Source organism: Alligator mississippiensis, chromosome 1 (assembly GCF_030867095.1).
Source record: "Alligator mississippiensis isolate rAllMis1 chromosome 1, rAllMis1, whole genome shotgun sequence".
Lineage (NCBI taxonomy): Eukaryota > Metazoa > Chordata > Crocodylia > Alligatoridae > Alligator > Alligator mississippiensis.
In genome coordinates this window covers 163,869,839-163,887,307 of record NC_081824.1, presented here as the reverse complement: position 1 = coordinate 163,887,307, position 17,469 = coordinate 163,869,839, and the positions used below count along the sequence as shown (strand labels likewise).

The window sequence follows — 17,469 nt, the reverse complement described above, 5'->3', positions numbered from 1 at the left end:
ACAAGATTCTCTTCTCCCAGCTCTCCGTTGGCCAACGCTCAAAGGGCAGCTAAAGGAAATGGTACAAAGACACACTTAAGGTTGCCCTCAAGCATGGAGGCATTGACACCAACAACTGGGAGAAGCAAGCTGCTGATCATTCGGTATGGAGCCAACTGGTCCACCAAGGCATGCACTACTTCGAGGCCCAATGACTCGATACCGAGGCAGAACGGTGTCAGTGAAAGAAGGAGAAGGAGACCAACCCAGGGCTGGGAATTCCAATTCCCCACGCAACAACATGCACTCATTGCTGAAGAATGTGTGCATCCAGAATCAGGCTCCTCAGTCACCTGAGGACCCATCAAGCCTGATGGATGACATCCTTGACTTTGAGGGACCACCGATGAATACACAGATACCTCCTCAGCAAGGCAGAGCAGAGTGGGGAGTGATAAGGCGGGGAGCTGCAGCCAAGGATCAGAGGGGAGGGGCCATCCTGCTGTGAAGCAGAGAGCCCCACCCAGCCCAGAGAGCCTGCTGGGATGCTGGGGAACTCTGATTTATCTTAAACCAGCAAAGGGTCTGGGACAGACACTGCATAAACCGATTTGAGCCAAATCAGTTAAGTCTGATACTACATTCAACCAGGTTTATCTCAAACCAGTTTCAGCCATTCTCAAACTGGTTTATGCGCACTGAACTTCTGTTCTGTTACAGGTTTAAACCAGTTTCTGATGAGGGGTGTGCAAATCCGGCCCTATTCAATTTGGATTTGGATTCAGCCCGAATCAGGGACAGCGATTCGATTAGTTGATTCAAATCACTGTCCTGAAGATTCGATGCTGATTTGAAGAATCAGCAATTTCAGTCTTAGACACAGTTTTACATGTTTTTTCTACATACCTTGATGTACCAGGTGTGGCTTATGAATGCTGCGATGGTGGGGCAGATGGAGTGTCCCACAGGAGCACAGGGGCCCTCCACCTGCTCAGCGGTGAACCTGAAAGTGGACTGGAAATACTTCTGGTCCACTTCTGGGTCCACCAGGGAGTATGCTGGGGGCCCCTCTGCATCCTCCTGGCTCAGCAATCGGTCACAGGGGGAACCCGGGTGCCCCCCCCAGACCCAGGAGGCACCAGTCACCAAGCCAGGTGGCATGCAAAGTGATCTCTGGCAGACCTGGAAGTAGATCAGAAGTGCTTCTGGTCCACTTCCAGGTATGCTGCCGAGCGTGCTGAAGAGCCTCTTGCACTTCTGTGGGACACTCCATGTGCACCAGCATTGTAGCATTCATGAGCCACCTGGTACCTAGAGGTATGTAGAAAAAACAATTAAAGCTGCCTCTATGTCCAAATCACCAAATATTTCCAAATCTGTCTGAATCATTTCAGAGGGTTCCAATTAGATTCAGAGAGATTAAAGGGTGCTCTGATTCGATTTGGATTCAGAGCTTCAGCCACTGAATCGGGCCGAATCTCCCCTGAATTGAATCAGGGACTGAAGCTTTGCACAGCCCTATGTCTGATCACTTAAAGCAGTTTATTTGTAATGTCTGTCCCTAGCCTTAAGGGAGAAGATAGCAGGTGGTAAAATGGCTTGTAAATCAAATAATTAGCAGACAAAGTTCTTTGGGTGAATCTGATATCTTTTATTAGACCAACTAAATAGTTGGAGAACAATTTTTAAGCAAGCTTTTGGGTTCAAAAACCCTTCATCAGGCTAAGGAAGTTTCAGATGTGTGCTCTTCCTGGATGGAATGAAAAGTAAAAAAACCAGAGCCAGTGAAATACAAGACAGGCAGTCAGTGAAAATGTAGATTCAGGAGTCAATGGGTGAGAGACAGGCTGGGCTGGGGGGAGAGAAGGGGGATGAATAGTGGAGAAGTACCTGGGAAGTCAGCTGTCAGGCAGGTTATACTGTGTCATAAATCCAATGTCTATATTTAGTCCATGATCTCTAGTATCCAGGAGGTTGATAAAGTGGAGTTCATAGGCTCGTTTCTGGGAAGTGTTTTGTAAGTTTCCTTTGAGGATCAGGACTGAGAGATTGGAGAGAGTGAGAAATGTGCCCCCACAGGTGATTGGGTATCCCTGTTTTTGAGAGATTTCTGGTGTGCATTAATTCTGGTGCGCAGTTGTTGTTTGGTCTCTCCTACTTATAAATAATTAGCAGCTCATTCATAGGTGCCCAGAGTTTGGAATGTGTGTGACACCTGGCTACTTAAATCCCTGACCTGGGACCAGAAGAGGAGGGAGAAGTCTGAGTGAGGGGCCAGAGTCATGTAGAAGGCGAGTGAAGCAGCAGTGAGAAGCCCTGAAGCTATAGCAAAAAATTTTAGCTGCAGGAAAGTAGAGGGTGATTTCCAAGAAGGGAAAATAGCCGACTGGTGAGACTGAAGTATTGAGGGATCATCTGAAAGAATAGGACCTTTTGCTTTCTTTATTACCTCTGTACTGCATCAAAGGCAGAGAATCTTTATGTTACTAAGCAAACACTTAGCTGTTTTATTTTTTCTTTGTCAAGAACTGAAAAAACAGGAGGTTTGGGTTTAGGACTATCAAAGGGCTGGAGGAAATCCAAGCAACGCCTGAACACAGGACCAGTGGGTTCAATGCCATTGAAGGGCTGATGGTAGGGACCTGGACTGGTTGAAGGTGAGCCCCAACAAGACTTTATAATGCACGAGTGACTGGCTATTTGCAAAATAGGGTATATTCATAACATGTCTTGGGAATATTCATAACATGAGACTAACCCCAGCACTGCTACCCACCTCCCAAATATAAAACTTTAAGATCAAGCCATGGCAAGTGAGAAAAGAAGGTTAAGAGGAGACTGAGAAAGATTGTGACAAGTGACTCCGGCCCCAAGGGACCAGGGAAAACAGGAGGTTACCCCTTTTGCAGGGTAGCTGTCACATGGATACAACATTGGAAACAAATGAATGGGTTGGAAACATTTAGGAAAAGGTGGTGTTTCAGCCATGCATACATACTTGTCGTGCCCCTGCGTGGAATGCTTACAGTCGCGTGGCCACACACAGCAGTGTGCTCTCCATCCAGGGGGCTGTGGCAACCTGCAGATCCACTTCCCCCTTTTCCACCCTACAGAGTGGGGGGAGCCTAGTGTATTGTCAGCATTTCTCTGCAGGTCCCATTTTCCAGGACTATTTCTCTGTTTCTCCACCAGAGGGAAAAAGAGGAAGTTGGAACTAAGACTGCTGGGACCTGTCCTGCTGCTCCACTTCTGCTTTCTTGTAATGCACCTCAGCAAAAACCTGAGATTAGAGACCCTATGTTCCTCCACCAAATCTGGCAGAAGCAGAGGGGTCAATGGGGGTTGAGAGGGCCAGGCAGGATCTACCCAGCTCTTGCAGCAGCAAGGGGGTATGGGGTCCTTTCTAGCTGTACTGGTGGAAGGTGGTGGAGCTGGAGAGTGCCCACTAATAGTACTCTCCCTCCCCATCCCTTTCTGGGGAGAAGAGATCACTGTGAGATGCTAAAGGACCCAAGAGTCCCTTATCATGCTTATTCATACACTGTACAGACATAAGAAGAAGTGAAGCTCTTCTGAAAGTACCTCATTCAAACAGGTGCTATTTTGGAACACTTTGGCCATTTCTGAGAACTTGAAACGGTGTGTATATTTGTATGGTTTGCCCTTTGAAGGGCTTTACAGGCATTTGAAATACTTCAGAGATGGCATCGTACATTACATTGGTAATGTTTTGATACAGAAGCATGTGCATGGTTTCAAAACAGCACATTTTTTGTTCAGTAGATTGTTGAACACTCCCCAACAGGCTACATAAGTTTAAAGGGCTGATGGCTGAATTGCTGATATGTTATTGAGACAATAAATAGCCCCTTGAACTGAAAAATTAGGTACATTTTGGCCTAGTCGTGAAGCAACAGACAAACTGAATTTGAGGAAAGGTAACAGAATATTACCCAGGGGCAGAAATGTTTTTTTTTCCCCCCAAATAGTCTGATTTCAGGGCCTAGCCCTTTGTGGTAGCCAGTGTTCTTAATTTGCAAGAATTTCCATAGGAGACAAGGGTACTTTGCAGAATTAGGCCTTCCTACATGAAACTTTCTCTTCTAAGGAAAGAATGCATGGCCAGGCCCTTGAACACTAAGTATGCAAACTATAAATAGCCAAATAACACACAAATATGTAATTTCCACATGAAAGCTGCTGTAGCTTGCCAGTTTCTTCCATAACTTTGTATCTCATGTACATGCAAAACTCCAGAAACTACTAACAGTATTTCAGAAATAGTTTTCATAATATATATAATCACATGGTCCTGCAGCGACTACTACTCTCTCCTATTAGTACTTCAAGGGTGCATGTTGTTTGGGTGCATTTTGTTTGGAAAACTACAGAAAAATTTACTGTAAAATATCCACTCTTAGTGACTTATTTTCTTTCTGCAGTGGGCCCTTTCCATATTGCTTCATTTGGGGTTTCCTTTTATTGTAACCAAGTCAGTGATTCTATTTTTTTTCAGGATCATTTTACATTTTGAATGTCGTACTGTTAGTATTTGATACTGTTTTTTGCTTCTTTGCTAACCCACATTACTTTCTTTTGTCATTTTTGACACCTAGATTCCACTGTAATAAACACAGATTGTATCATGCTGTCTATCTTGGCTTCAAGCACTTCTCATTCTTCCACAGTGTGCTTTCTGAATAGTCATTGATTCTAATCAGTTTTCAGCAGCTCATTTGGCATTCGCTCAAAGTTTGCCATATTTGGGTCCCAATTCTTTTGTGCTTTTTTGCTTCTTGAGCTTTTGATTCATGAATATTTTATTCAGCAATTGTTGTGATGGACAGTCTTTTATTCACTTACCAGGAGGTGCGAAATACATTTTCACTCTGTATTATTTATTTATTGCATTTCTGGTTAAGTGGAGGCAAATTTTAGTTGTTAGTACAAATGCAGTCGAAGTACATTCAGGAAGGAATTCAATAGAGTAAGTGCCAGTCAGGGGATTACTGGATAGTCTGTCTAGAGCAGTGGTTCTCAGTTATTTTCTTAGTTGGTCCACACTTCCATAGTGTAAGGAATAAAGTGCTCATATCTATGCAGGATCAATTCAGATGGGAGAAGCAGAGCAGTCAGAAGTATAGATGGAAAAAAAATCCTTTGAAACTGCTTTTTGACAGAAAAGTGTTTGTTTTGTTTTGTTTTTAAAAATGAGAAGCATTTAGAAAAGTTTGATTTTTGGTTATAAAAAGAAAGCAATAAAAAACTTTTTTAGTTGTAAATATTTGGCCAAAAATCATAGAATCATAGAAAATTAAATTTGGAAAGGGACCTCAGGACCTAGTCCAACTCCCTGCTCAAAGCAGGACTATCCCCAACTATATCATTACAGCCAAGGCTTTGTCTACGCAGGTCTTAAAAATCTTCAAGGATGAAGATTTCGCAACCTCTCTGGCCAGCCTGTTCCAGTGCTTTCCTTCCCTCCTAGTGAGAGAGTTTTTCCTAATATCTAACCCAAACTACCTGTGCTGCAATTTGAGAAACCATTACTCCTTGCTTCGTTATCTGCCACCACCAGAGAAACTTGAATATATGGGGGCCCCCCTCAGGGAAAGGGCTGTCACCTGAAATGCATAAAACTTTCCACATGTCTATCCTCATTGGGCATTTTTAAATGTGTGTGTGGCACAGCGTTGGGGGCTTTTGAAAGCACCTGGCGCAGCATTGCATACATTTGTATAAATGGCAAAATGTGCATCAGGACTGAGAAAATGGTGCCGGCTTGCTTTTGAACTAAAATACATCAAAGGTGTTTTAGTTCAAAAGCGTACCACCACCATTTTCCCATTGCTGACGCACATTTTGCCATTTATACAAATGCATGCAACACAGTGCCAGGCACATCTGCTCACGTACGAAGCAGACTTAATTAATTGAGCCTGCTCCAATGTGCTTGATCTCCGGCATGTCTCAGCATGGTAAGGTCTCATGTCCCAGCATGAAAAGGTATGTGTATAAATGCCCTTAGGGCCTGCCATCCCCCGGGCAAAACTAAAAGTCATCATTGAGAACCATTGAGAACAGTCAAGTTCCATCCTCTTTGGAACCACCCTTCAAGTAGTTGGAGGCTGCTATTAAATCCACTCTCAGACTTCTCTTCTCCAGGCTAAATAAGCCAGTTCCCTCAGCTTCTCCTCAGAAGTCATGTTACCCAGCCCTATAACCATTTTTGTTTCCCGCCACTGGACTTTCTCCAATTTGCCCGCATTCTTTCTTGTAGTGGGAGGCCCAAAACTGAACACAGTACTCCAGATGTGGTTTCATCAGTGCCGAACAGAGGGGAATAATTATTTCCTTCATTCTGCTGGCAGTACGCCAACTATGCAACCCAGTATGTTATTAGCCTTCTTTGCACAAGGGTACACTCTTGGCTCATATTTAGCTTATTGTGCACTGTAACCTTCAGGTCCTTTTCTCCAGAGCTCCTGCTTAGCCCATCAGTCCCCAGCCTGTACCAGTGCATGGCATTGTTTTTTCCTAAGTCTAGGACTTTGCATTTGTCCTTATTGAACTTCAGAAGACTTCTTTTGGTCCAGTCCTCTAACCTGTCTGGGTCTCTCTGAATCCTAGCCCTACCCTCCAGCGTATCTACCTCTCCCCACAAACTTGCTAAGGGTGGACTCGATCCCATCTTCCAGATCATTGATGAAGATATTGAACAAAATGAGCCCCAAGGACCAACCTCTGGGGCACTCCATTCCACCAGGTGCAAACTTGACATTGAGCCATTGTACTACCCTTTGAGCCCAGATGATCCAGCCAGTTTTCAATGTACTTTATAGTCCATCCATTCAATATGGACCTCCTTAGCTTGCTTACAAGAATGCTATAGGAGACCATATCAAAAGCCTTGCTAAATTTAAGGTATATCATATTCACTGGTCTCCCCACATCCACAGAACCAGTCATCTCATCACAGAAGGCAATCGGGTTGGACAGGCATGACTTGCCCTTGGTGAATCCATGCTAACTGTTCCTAATCACCTCCTTCTCCTTGAAGTGTTTAGAAATGGATTCCTTGAGGGCCTGCTCCAAGATTTTTCCAGGGCAAAGCTGACTGGTCTGTAGTTCTCTGGATTCTCCTTCTTGCCTTTCTTAAAGATGGGCACTATATTTGCCCTTTTCCAATTTTCAGGGACCTCTCCTGATTGCCCTGAGTTTTCAAAGATAATGCCCAGTGACTCTGCAATCACATCAGTGAAATCGCTCTGCAACTTTGGGTACAGAGGGACCAGCCCCATGGAGTTGATGTCCAGCTTTTCTAAACAGTCCCTAACCTGTTTTTTCACACTGTCAGCTGCTCACCTCTTCCCCAAACTGTGCTGCCAGGTGCAGTACTCTGGGAGCTGACCCTGCCTGTGAAGAGTGAGGTAAAAACGGTGTTGAGTACTTCAGACTTTTCCGAATCATCTGTCTAGGTTGCCTCCCACATTTAGTATGGAACCAACACTTTCCCTGATCTTCCTCTTATTGCTGACATACTTGTTACCCTCCATGTCCCTTGCTAGCTGCAACTTCAATTACACTTTGGCCTTCCTGATTTCATCCCTGTATGCCCAAACAATACTCTTATACTCCCTCCCTAGTAATTTGTCCAAGGTTCCACTTCTTGTCAGCTTCCTTTTTTTGTTTTAGCTCATTGACATGTTCGCTGCTAAGCCAAGCTGGTCTTCTGCCATAATTTCTGGTCTTCCTGCTCATCAGGGTGGTTCATTCCTGCCCCCTCAGTAAGATTACCTTAAAGTACAACCCAACTCTCCTGGACTCCATTCCCCACTGGACTGGCCTCCCAGGGGATCCTACCCATCAGTTCCCCAAGTAAGTTAGTCTGCTTTTCTGGAGTTCAGGGTCCTTACTCTGCTGCTCTTCTTTCCAAAATATGTTGGCTTGGTCTATTTTTTCAATTAAAGACTGGCCTATGATTACTTTTACCTTCTCATATTTTTAAGGCAAAAAGTACAGATGGTCAGATTTTTTGATCAAAACAGTATTTTGATGAAAACATGTCTATTAAACTAAATCAAAGTTCTTATTCACTTTGGTCATCATCTAGTTTTTTAAATGAAAGGTTTAAACAAAAAACACTGTTTCCAGAAGCATGTTTAGGTTTCAGTACGAATTTCCCATGTTTTCATTTTCTTGGTAAAAATTTTATGTGCACTCTCCTAAAACATTTTTGAAAACTTTTGTTTTATTATAAACACAGTTTTATTTTTCATTTGAAAAGAACAAAACTGTTCAAACTATCTCTTGAAAATTAATTGGCATTTTTTTATCAGTTCTAACAGACTTTTCAGTGATGGAAATGACCCACTCTTGCTAATCCACTGTAAGAAATCAAGAAATCTTTTAAAAATTGATTTAGCATTTAATTAAGGTATTTTACAAAAGCTGTATTTGTGTTAACTCACAACATGTCCAAATATATGGCCAAAATATTTATATTGCAAGAATTTATAATGCCTTTATAGCATTTTAAAAAAAATTCTGTGTGAGAGGAAAAGTACCCAACAACAGTCTTCTGAAGTAATGAGCATTTCTTGCAAGGTGGGTATCAAAGATACTCAGTGGGTGCATCTACACGTGTGCTTTATTGCAGTTGACTAATTAGCTCCACAGTAAAACATCACTGTCTATACGTGTGCTGTTATAGGGGTGAGGTAAATTAATTAACTTTGCTGTAGGACTGTACTATTGGGCATAGTACTATCCTATGACAGAGTAATTATGTGCGCTGAAAAGCATGTGTACACAGGAACAGGTGCTGGCTGGGGGGCTAAAGTGTGTGGGCTGCCTGCCACATGGCTTCACACTCTAGCACTCTTGTGCCCCAGTAAGCCCCTCTGCCAACAGACACCACCAGGCTGAACCCGAGCCTATTGCCAGCCCAGGGCTGCTCTACCCCAGCTCAAACTGTTGCAGTCCTGGGCATACATGTAGATGCTGTGCCTGGGAGCAGCTGACTCCAGCACAAACCATGCCAGAGATTTTTGTTCAATGTTAATTGAATGTGTAAATGCACCAATACCAGTTTTGTGCTGGGGATAATTACAGATATTTTTTCTCAAATTTTTACGGCCTGATTCAATACCCATTGACATCAATGAAAAAGTTCCAATGGGCATTAGCTGGCTTTTCAGGGTGCTAGGTTTGTTTGGTTTTGGGTTTGTTTGTTTTGGGGGGTTGTTTTGTTTTGAAGGAGGAGAGTTTGGGATAGCAAATCATTCACAGAGATTTTTGTTTCTTTGAGTTTCTTTAATATTTGTAAGCACCAGGAGAACAATTTAAATAAATTATTCTCCAAGTATGATTGTGATTTATTCAAAATCAGCTTGCTTTGATTAGTTACTCTCCATTCTTGGGGTTAGAAACGTGCATTCAGTAAGACACTTAAGCTGGTGCTGATCAAGTGTTCAGCTTTAAGAATGTGAATAGTCCTACCAATATCAATGAGTTTATTTAACATGCTTTAAACTAAATATTTGTATTAGTGTTTGGTTAATCAGAACCAAACAGATCTAATCTTATTTTAGTTATGTGAATGAGTAACTGGAATATTTTAAAGATGGAGAAAACCTGCAAAGTACTCACTACACACATTTTCTGACAAATAAGTATTCATAGTTACATCTGGGATTCACAACCCTTTTTGTGATTACCCAGAAGTTGTCAAAATCCTCACAAATGACTAACAGGATGATCTCACCAATCAAAGAAAGCTAAACTAAGCCCTTTTAGTCTCTAATCCATTTTTTATTTTTTTATTATTCAAACATCTAATTAATGATCAAAGCTGGAGTAAAGGTGAATTAATCAGGGGTGCTTAGGGACAAAAGAGAACTCTCCATATTTGCCAATCTGTTAAAGTCAGTGAATAAAAGAGACAAAGATCAATGTAGTTGTGACAGAGACCTTTGAAAGAGTCACCATAATTCACTACTGTACCTCTCAGAGAGCTGTAATTTTTAATCTCATGGCTATAATTCATCCCCCTCGATCTTGAGCCACCCGTATAGTGCATCAATATTTTTTTTCCATTTTCAGGGTCGTAAGATGAGTATATATACTCACTTGCTTTGTTATAGCTTCTAGAGTCACGTGAGCACGCTGTCGGATGCTCTAATGTCACAACTGTCATCTCTATGATACACCTGTGGCTTATTAGGCCTGCACCTAATTAGCTTGACATTCTCTTGGGTTCAGTGCCTGTGTTCTGGCTTTGTTTGTGCATGTTAATTTTATTTTATTTTACTTTTCATTCCCTCTTGACATAGATATTAGATATACTCTTAACTGTTTTGCTATCTTATTAGAATGCATACAGAACAATAGAAGCAGTTAGTGTGTGTTAAACATAAAAACAGAAATAAATCTCTACTCGGATAACAAATAAAGCTGCTTTGCATCTTGTAAATAAATATTAAGTTTTTAACTGCCAGACATTTCCTTACCTCAAAGGGCTTATAGTTTAAAGGCATAATATTATATATAAAAAGGTATATTTTCACTGCAAAGTTTAGCTTGGGCCCTTCTGCCTTGTTACCACTAATATTTAGCAGAAACCTCTCACCAGAATTAGGTGGTGCTTTCAGCCAGGACTAGCTAGCCTGCCTAGGAGTGTGAGTTAGAACCAAGATTCAGTTTTCACTGAAACTGCTAATCCATGCATTGACAGTCTTCCCACAATTCCTCCTACAGACTCAGTAGGGAAAACAATTTTTTCTGCAATTCACTAGGAAAAAAGCATGGAGCTTGCTGCAGGACAAAGAGCTGTGTGATATGCTCCAGAAGCCTTAGTATTGTGGTTTGCAGCACCAGTGAACATACAGTAACTCAGGTGCAACTATACAATGTGGCTGCTCACACTTGGGCGGGGCTGGGCTGGTTAATTCTTGATTGAAGATATATTTTAAGAATGGCGTATTGTCCATTTCATCTCAAATGGTCAGACCTGGATCTTTGCTGTTTTAGGTTGTTTGCCTTAAAAAAGAATTAAACAGCCATGGACTGCCCCCATCAAAAAGAAAATGACATCTCGATGCTCCTGAGAATTAGCAGGCTTCATTCTCCACCTCCTTATATCAAAAGAGTTTGGCCTCATGATTTGAGTGTTTATGTATAGGTCAAGAAACCTAAGTAGTATTCTGCCTATAGCCAATGCATGATCTTAAACAAATCACAATGTTTTTATTCCTGTTCCTTGTCTTAGATTGTAAGCTCTTCAAGGTTAAAACTGTGTTTTATCATGTATCCAGTTAGTGTTTAATAGGGCTGTGCAAAGCTTTGGTCCCTGATTCAATTTGGCAGAGATGAGGTCCAATTCAGCAGCTGAATCTCCAAATCCAAATTGAATCAGGGACCCTTTAATCTCTCTGAATCAAATCAGAACTCTCCAAATTGATTTGGAGAGATTCGGAAAGATTCAGTGATTCAGACATGGACACAGCTTTAAATGTTTTTTCTACATACCTCTATGTAGCAGGGCTCATGAACACTGTGATGCTGGGGCTCATGGAGTGTCCCACAGGAGCACACGGGGCTCCCCAGAGCGCTTGGCTGCAGACCCAGAAATGGACCAGAAGCACTTCCGGTCTACTTCCAGGTTTGCCGGGGAGTGCACAGTCCACCCTCCCCTCCCCTCCCCCCTCCCCCCCCCCGCTCAGTGACTGATGCCTCCTGGGTCTGGAGGAGAGGCACCCGGGGTCCCCCTGTGGCCAATTACAAGCCAGGGAGGTATGGGGGGGGGGGCCCAGCTTGGTCCCTGGCAGACCTGGAGCCACTTCTGTGTTCACCACCAATCATGTGGAGGGCCCTCCCTGCACTTGTGTGGGACGCTTCATCCGCCCCAGCATCACAGCAATCACGAGCCATGCCTGCTACCTCAAGGTACGTAGAAAAAATGTTTAAAGCTGTGTCTATGTCCGAATTGCTGATTCTCTGAATCAGCATTGAATCTTCAGATTCGGATTCAATCGAATCGAACCAGAGACAGTGATCTGAATCAACGAATTGAATCACTGTCCCTGATTCAGGCCGAATCTGAATCCAAATTGAATAGGGCCTGCTTCACGCACCCTAAGTGTTTAATGCTTGTTTTATAGGGGAGGGAAGATCTACTCTAGGTGCCAATCAGAAAGCAGGGCTAGCTGTCCAGTGGTTACTGCAGAAGCTTGAGACTCATTGTTTCTGAGTTCTTGTCCTCTGTGGGCGAGTGACTGTCTGTGTGACTTTGGACTCTCTGAGCCAATTCATTATTGTTCTGCCCCTGAACTAGCAATTTACACATATAGAAAGTGAATCTAATTTTGGGGGTTGTGACTCAGGAAATCACACTGTGTTGTAAAGCACCAAAATAACTACACAACGGCGAATCAGGCTCTCTATGCCTAGACTTATGGAGAGCTAAATGACTACTGTAATAGTCAACTCCCTTAATTAAAGGTTGATATTTAATTAATGTAAATGTTCTCTTTCTATGTAATGCAAGGTGGGTAGGAGGTTTAAAGATCATGCTGCATGGCCCATCACCCTCAGGACCTAACGGAGTTCACATAACCATATAATTGTATGTTCTGAAGCTTCTTGTCATAGAGACCCCTCTAAATGTATTGTGTGATGTAAGTTTACCAGACAGAAGTGCTTAAATCCAGTAATAACCCAGGCAAAATTGTTGGTTACTACAGCTTTGTCAACAAAAAGAAAGGGATGCTCTTGAAGGTGGGAGAGGGATTGAAGAGATACTTGGCACATCTGAATCATTCTCAACCTTTTCCCAAGAGTGCCTCTCCTATGTATATGCTTTGGTCTACAATAACTGCCAGTATTTCACACTTGCAGATTAATCGCTGTCTGAATACTGTACTCTCATAGAAAAGCTTCATTTATGCTCTGAGAGGGAAAAGGCTGAGTCAGCTAAAGAATATAAATAAATAAAGGATGAAAGAAATAGAATTTCCTTTGTTTAATCAAACAAAATGCCAGTAAATCTGGATGAGATGAAACATATTGTTCATAGTGGTGTCTGTGGGGACAGGAAAAGCTTTAACTTTCACAACCTTTCCCTCATCTGTTTTCTTATCTTACTGCTTTTGTGATATATTGATTTCACTCCGGGAAAATGGCATAAGAGGTCTCTACACACAAACTTGTGATCATCAGCTAATGCTTCCAATTTATCAACAAGACTGGCATGTGGCCTGGTTTTATGGAGTGCCACCAGGCATATTCAATTCCTTCTGAAGCCAGGAGGTGTTCAGCCCTTCACGCAACCATGCATTTTCAGTGCAATGTGAAGAAAAGAGCATACAGACATATAAACAATTAACTGTAGGATGAAAGGGAACAAGATTTTACCACATCAGCTGATTTATAGTAACTGCCTCTCACGCTTATGGCAATGCATGGTAACTAATTCCTCAGTGGAAGAGGGATAAGCTGCTGTGATTTAGCTTCTATTTACCATGGGATAAGAGCATATGCATAGTCTGTCATAGCAGATCACCTGATATTCAGTTACATTCTTGAGCCTTTTACCCTGTCCATGCTCTAAGAATGTGAAAGGTAAAGTTTAATAGCTTTGCTTTCTCTTTTCTATTAAAAGTGAAGAAAAACACATCATTCTGAATACAGCTAGTATAAGGGTGCTCAAGCCCCAGTCTATGGGCCAGATCCTACACATAACACTGCTGCCATTCCCCTGCCACCAAATTTCCAAGCTCCATATGGCTGGATTAGCCCCAGCTGGGCCAGCCTGAGCAAAAAGGATAATGCTCCATTCCCACATGGCTGGATCAGACTGAGACCTGACTAGGCTATTCCTGCATGGCTGAATTGGGCCCTGGCCCCACACAGCTGCATTGGTCCTGGCTGGATTCTTTCCATGCAGCTGGACCGGGTCCCAGCTACACCTGCACCACATGCCAGATCTAGCTTGTGGATGGACCTGGCACTGCTCATCCAACCCACAGGGCAAAAGCTTTGGCACCACTGAGCTCAATGAATGTTTTTTCCGTTATCAATACATTTTTAAAGTAGTAAAATTTCAGGAAATAAATTACACTTCAGCTGGGGAAAAAAGAGGAAATTTGAGCCCAATTCTGTGAATAATTCCATTTGAAGAAAATGAGGGAGGATAGATATTTCAAAGCAAAACCTTTTTACTTTTATATTTCCAAACAACATCTTTGTTTCTAGTGACCTACATTTTTTTAAAGTGTGGGGCCTGTTGTGTTTTTGTTTGTTTTGTTTTGTTTTGTTTACAAATCAAGGGATTACATTAAAAAATAGAAATGGATCATTTTATTTCTGATTGACTTCAATGTTTTGGGGTGATCCAAAATTGTGTTGTTCAAAAAAATAGTTTGATTGAGACAGTTGGCAACATAACTGCAAGTACTTTATTCACACAACTTAATTTTAATGTTGCTTATGACAGTGTGTAAAAAAAAGATCAACTAAACCTTTTGTTTCAGAGAGATTGATAGTTGGTTTGAAGCAACACCTTATCTAATGATATGTGTAAAATAGATGAGTATTTGATAACATCTTTTGTTAATTATGAATATGTCCCTAAAATATGTACATTGCATAGTTACTCTACTCTGGCAATTGTATCTTTAAAAGAGCACCAAAACTAAGAAGTTATGATATTCTAGTGCAAAAGATGAACATTGTTGTACTCCTCTGTTATGTCAGCAAATACAGTTGGGTCCCAGTCATACAAGATGCTCAACGCCTAGGAAGGACTGAGCATCCTCTACACTTTATGACTTGAAGCAAGAACAACTGGCACATTTCTAGATCAAGTTCTCAATGTATAAGCTCCTGATTTATGACCTTCTTTTGTTTTGAACAAAGTCATTCACTCATGAGGAAACATTCCCAGTGTCAGACTTTCCATTGTGCTGCTGAACATTTTATTAAAAATACTTCTACCTTTATAAGTCCTTACCAATAAGGACTTACTTATAAGTACTTCAGTGTACAGAGCCAATAAAAGGGCAGTTCACTTATTAGCACTAGTCCTTAAATATTATGAGCTATCTGGTGTAAGTCTAATAAATGCATTTGCACAGCATAGCTCACCATAATTTTTTTAACACACACATGCACACACATGTGCACACACGTGCACACACGTGCACACAAACGTGCACACACGTGCACACACATAGCCATACAGACACACACTTTATCCAAACCAATTTACAGATGATTTATGTGTAATATACAGGGTGCGTAAGGATTGTAATTGTTTTATACAATGGGGTGAATTTCATATTATTATTTTACAGTGCCTGAAAAAGATGACACACTGAAGATCAGAGGTGAAGAAAAGTATGGGATTTGAAAATGAGATGAAGAAAATGATAAGTAAGGAGAAGATCACTGAAATAATATGATTGGAGCCTAACAGTCATTCCTTCACCTACTAAAAAAGCTGATTTATGTGAAAGGAAATGACTCAGGCTTTGCGTAGAAGAGTGCTGGTAGACAAAAGGAAAAACTGGATCATAGAGAAGATGAGCAAAAAGCTAAGGAAAAGACACAGAAGACTAAATAGCTGTCAGAAAGCTGATTTATCTAAACTAAATGGATTAATGAAAAAATAGTTTACTCTCATTAGAGAATGTAATTATACATTTATATTTACAGAGACAAGTGGTGGATAAAGATCTATTAATATGATTTAGAAATAATTATTTCTCTTTCTTGTAAACAACCTAAAATGTTCTGAATAAATATTTTTCATCCTTATGATACACTGTATTATACATATGTGGTCATTATACCTACATCAAGAAAGAATTATGGGGCCAGAATGTGGAGCCCTGAATTACTAGGGCAAGCTTTTATTTTCTCAGGTAGTTAAGTGCACTACATCCAGGACAAAGGATCCAATCTAAACTATCATTGTAGGTGCTTATGTGCAAATTAGGCAGAATTGAAACACCTTATGATCATAGGAAAGTTGGTCTGGGAGGTACATTGTGAAGACATCTAGTCCAGCACCCTGCTCAAGGCAAAATCATCCCTGACTAAACCATCACAAGCGTCTGTCTAGCCTGCTCTTGAAAACTTCCAGGGGTGGACATTCCACAACTTCTCTAGAAAACCTGTTCCAATGTTTGACCAGTCTAGGGGTGCATATACACGAGATACCTTACAGCACAGTAGCATAGTTTACTGCACAGTAAGCATGTGCATCTTACATGTACACATGCTTACTGTGGAGTAAACCTTGCTAATAGCAAGTAAATTTGCTACCTGCACAAGCAAGTAACAAATTTACTTGCTATTAGTAACTGTGCAGTACCACTCATGTAGATGTCTGACTTAGAGCAAATGGCGGACTCTGCCACTATGCCCCTCTGCCCTGGCAGCAGGGAGCTCCAAGCATGCTGTTCTAAGATCCAAGGTGCCCCACTGGTGGATCAGGGCAGGGGCTGGGACCTGCCCCTCCCCTGCAACTCTTTCCAAGTCCCCTGCCCACAATCAGGGAGCCAGGGCCAGGAGCTCCCTGCTGCCAGGGCAGCAAGACATTGTCCCTGCCCTGGCAACAGGCAGCCTCCAGGGGTAGGGGACAACCCTGATCAGGGGACAACTGTCTCCTGGCCTGGTGCTGCCTGCCAGCCCCTGGGCTAGCACCCAGGGGTATCCTAATGCTCCCCCTGGTGGCAGCAGGGGCCCATTGCAGGGCCTCAGGAAGCAGGAACAATTTGCTGCCATTAGCAACAAATCTGCTCCAGCTTCTCTGCACATGCAGACATCCCCCTACCCACGGTTGTTTACTTGCTAGTAGTTTGCTTGCGAGTAAACTACTCCTGGATCTAATGCACATGCAGATACACCCTCAGAGTCAGAAAGTTCTTCCTAATCTCCAGTCTAAATTCCCCCTACTGTACCTTGAGGTCATTGCTCTTAGTCCTCTTCCCTATGGCCTCTTAGTCCTGTTCCCCTAAAGACTCTATCTTCAGTCACAAGTGGTTCAAATCTATCTTGTTCCAATAGGCAGAAAACTTCAGAGGTACCTCAGGAATAAAGGTATGTATGTCTTAGCCTGAAGAAAAATTCTACTAGATCTATTAAGCAGTCAAGAGTGCAAATCAGGGGAACAGAAGAAGAGCAAGCAAGAGGGAGCCTGGCTGTGTAATGAGGGCACATCCCCTGTGAGAAAGGCAACTTGGGTTCTGGTCCCTGATGGTTTTATTCATTTTGTGACAATAATTGGTTAAAAAACATTTTAAAACCCCCATAGTAACAACAGAGAGGATCCTTGTTTCCCCTGTTTTAAGGGACTGCAATAATTACAGGGCCATACAAGGAGAATCCCTCTTTTTTGTTCTTTTGGCCTTGTGACTCTTGCATTCTTGGCAAGTTTGCTCCCAGTCAGCCATCTACATGTGCTGTACTGTGTAGTAATTACTTGGC

At 42.1% G+C, this 17,469-nt stretch overlaps 1 long non-coding RNA gene across 1 annotated transcript in view; it reads left to right on the top strand.

Annotated features, from left to right (window-relative positions):
* The window catches only part of LOC132250031 (uncharacterized), a 70,351-nt gene extending 54,551 nt beyond the window's left edge, over window positions 1-15,800 (top strand). The window contains exon 2 of the long non-coding RNA XR_009461622.1: window positions 15,333-15,800. This is a non-coding gene — a long non-coding RNA (uncharacterized LOC132250031). The remainder of the gene's footprint in view (window positions 1-15,332) is intronic.
* The last annotated feature ends 1,669 nt before the right edge of the window (window positions 15,801-17,469 follow it).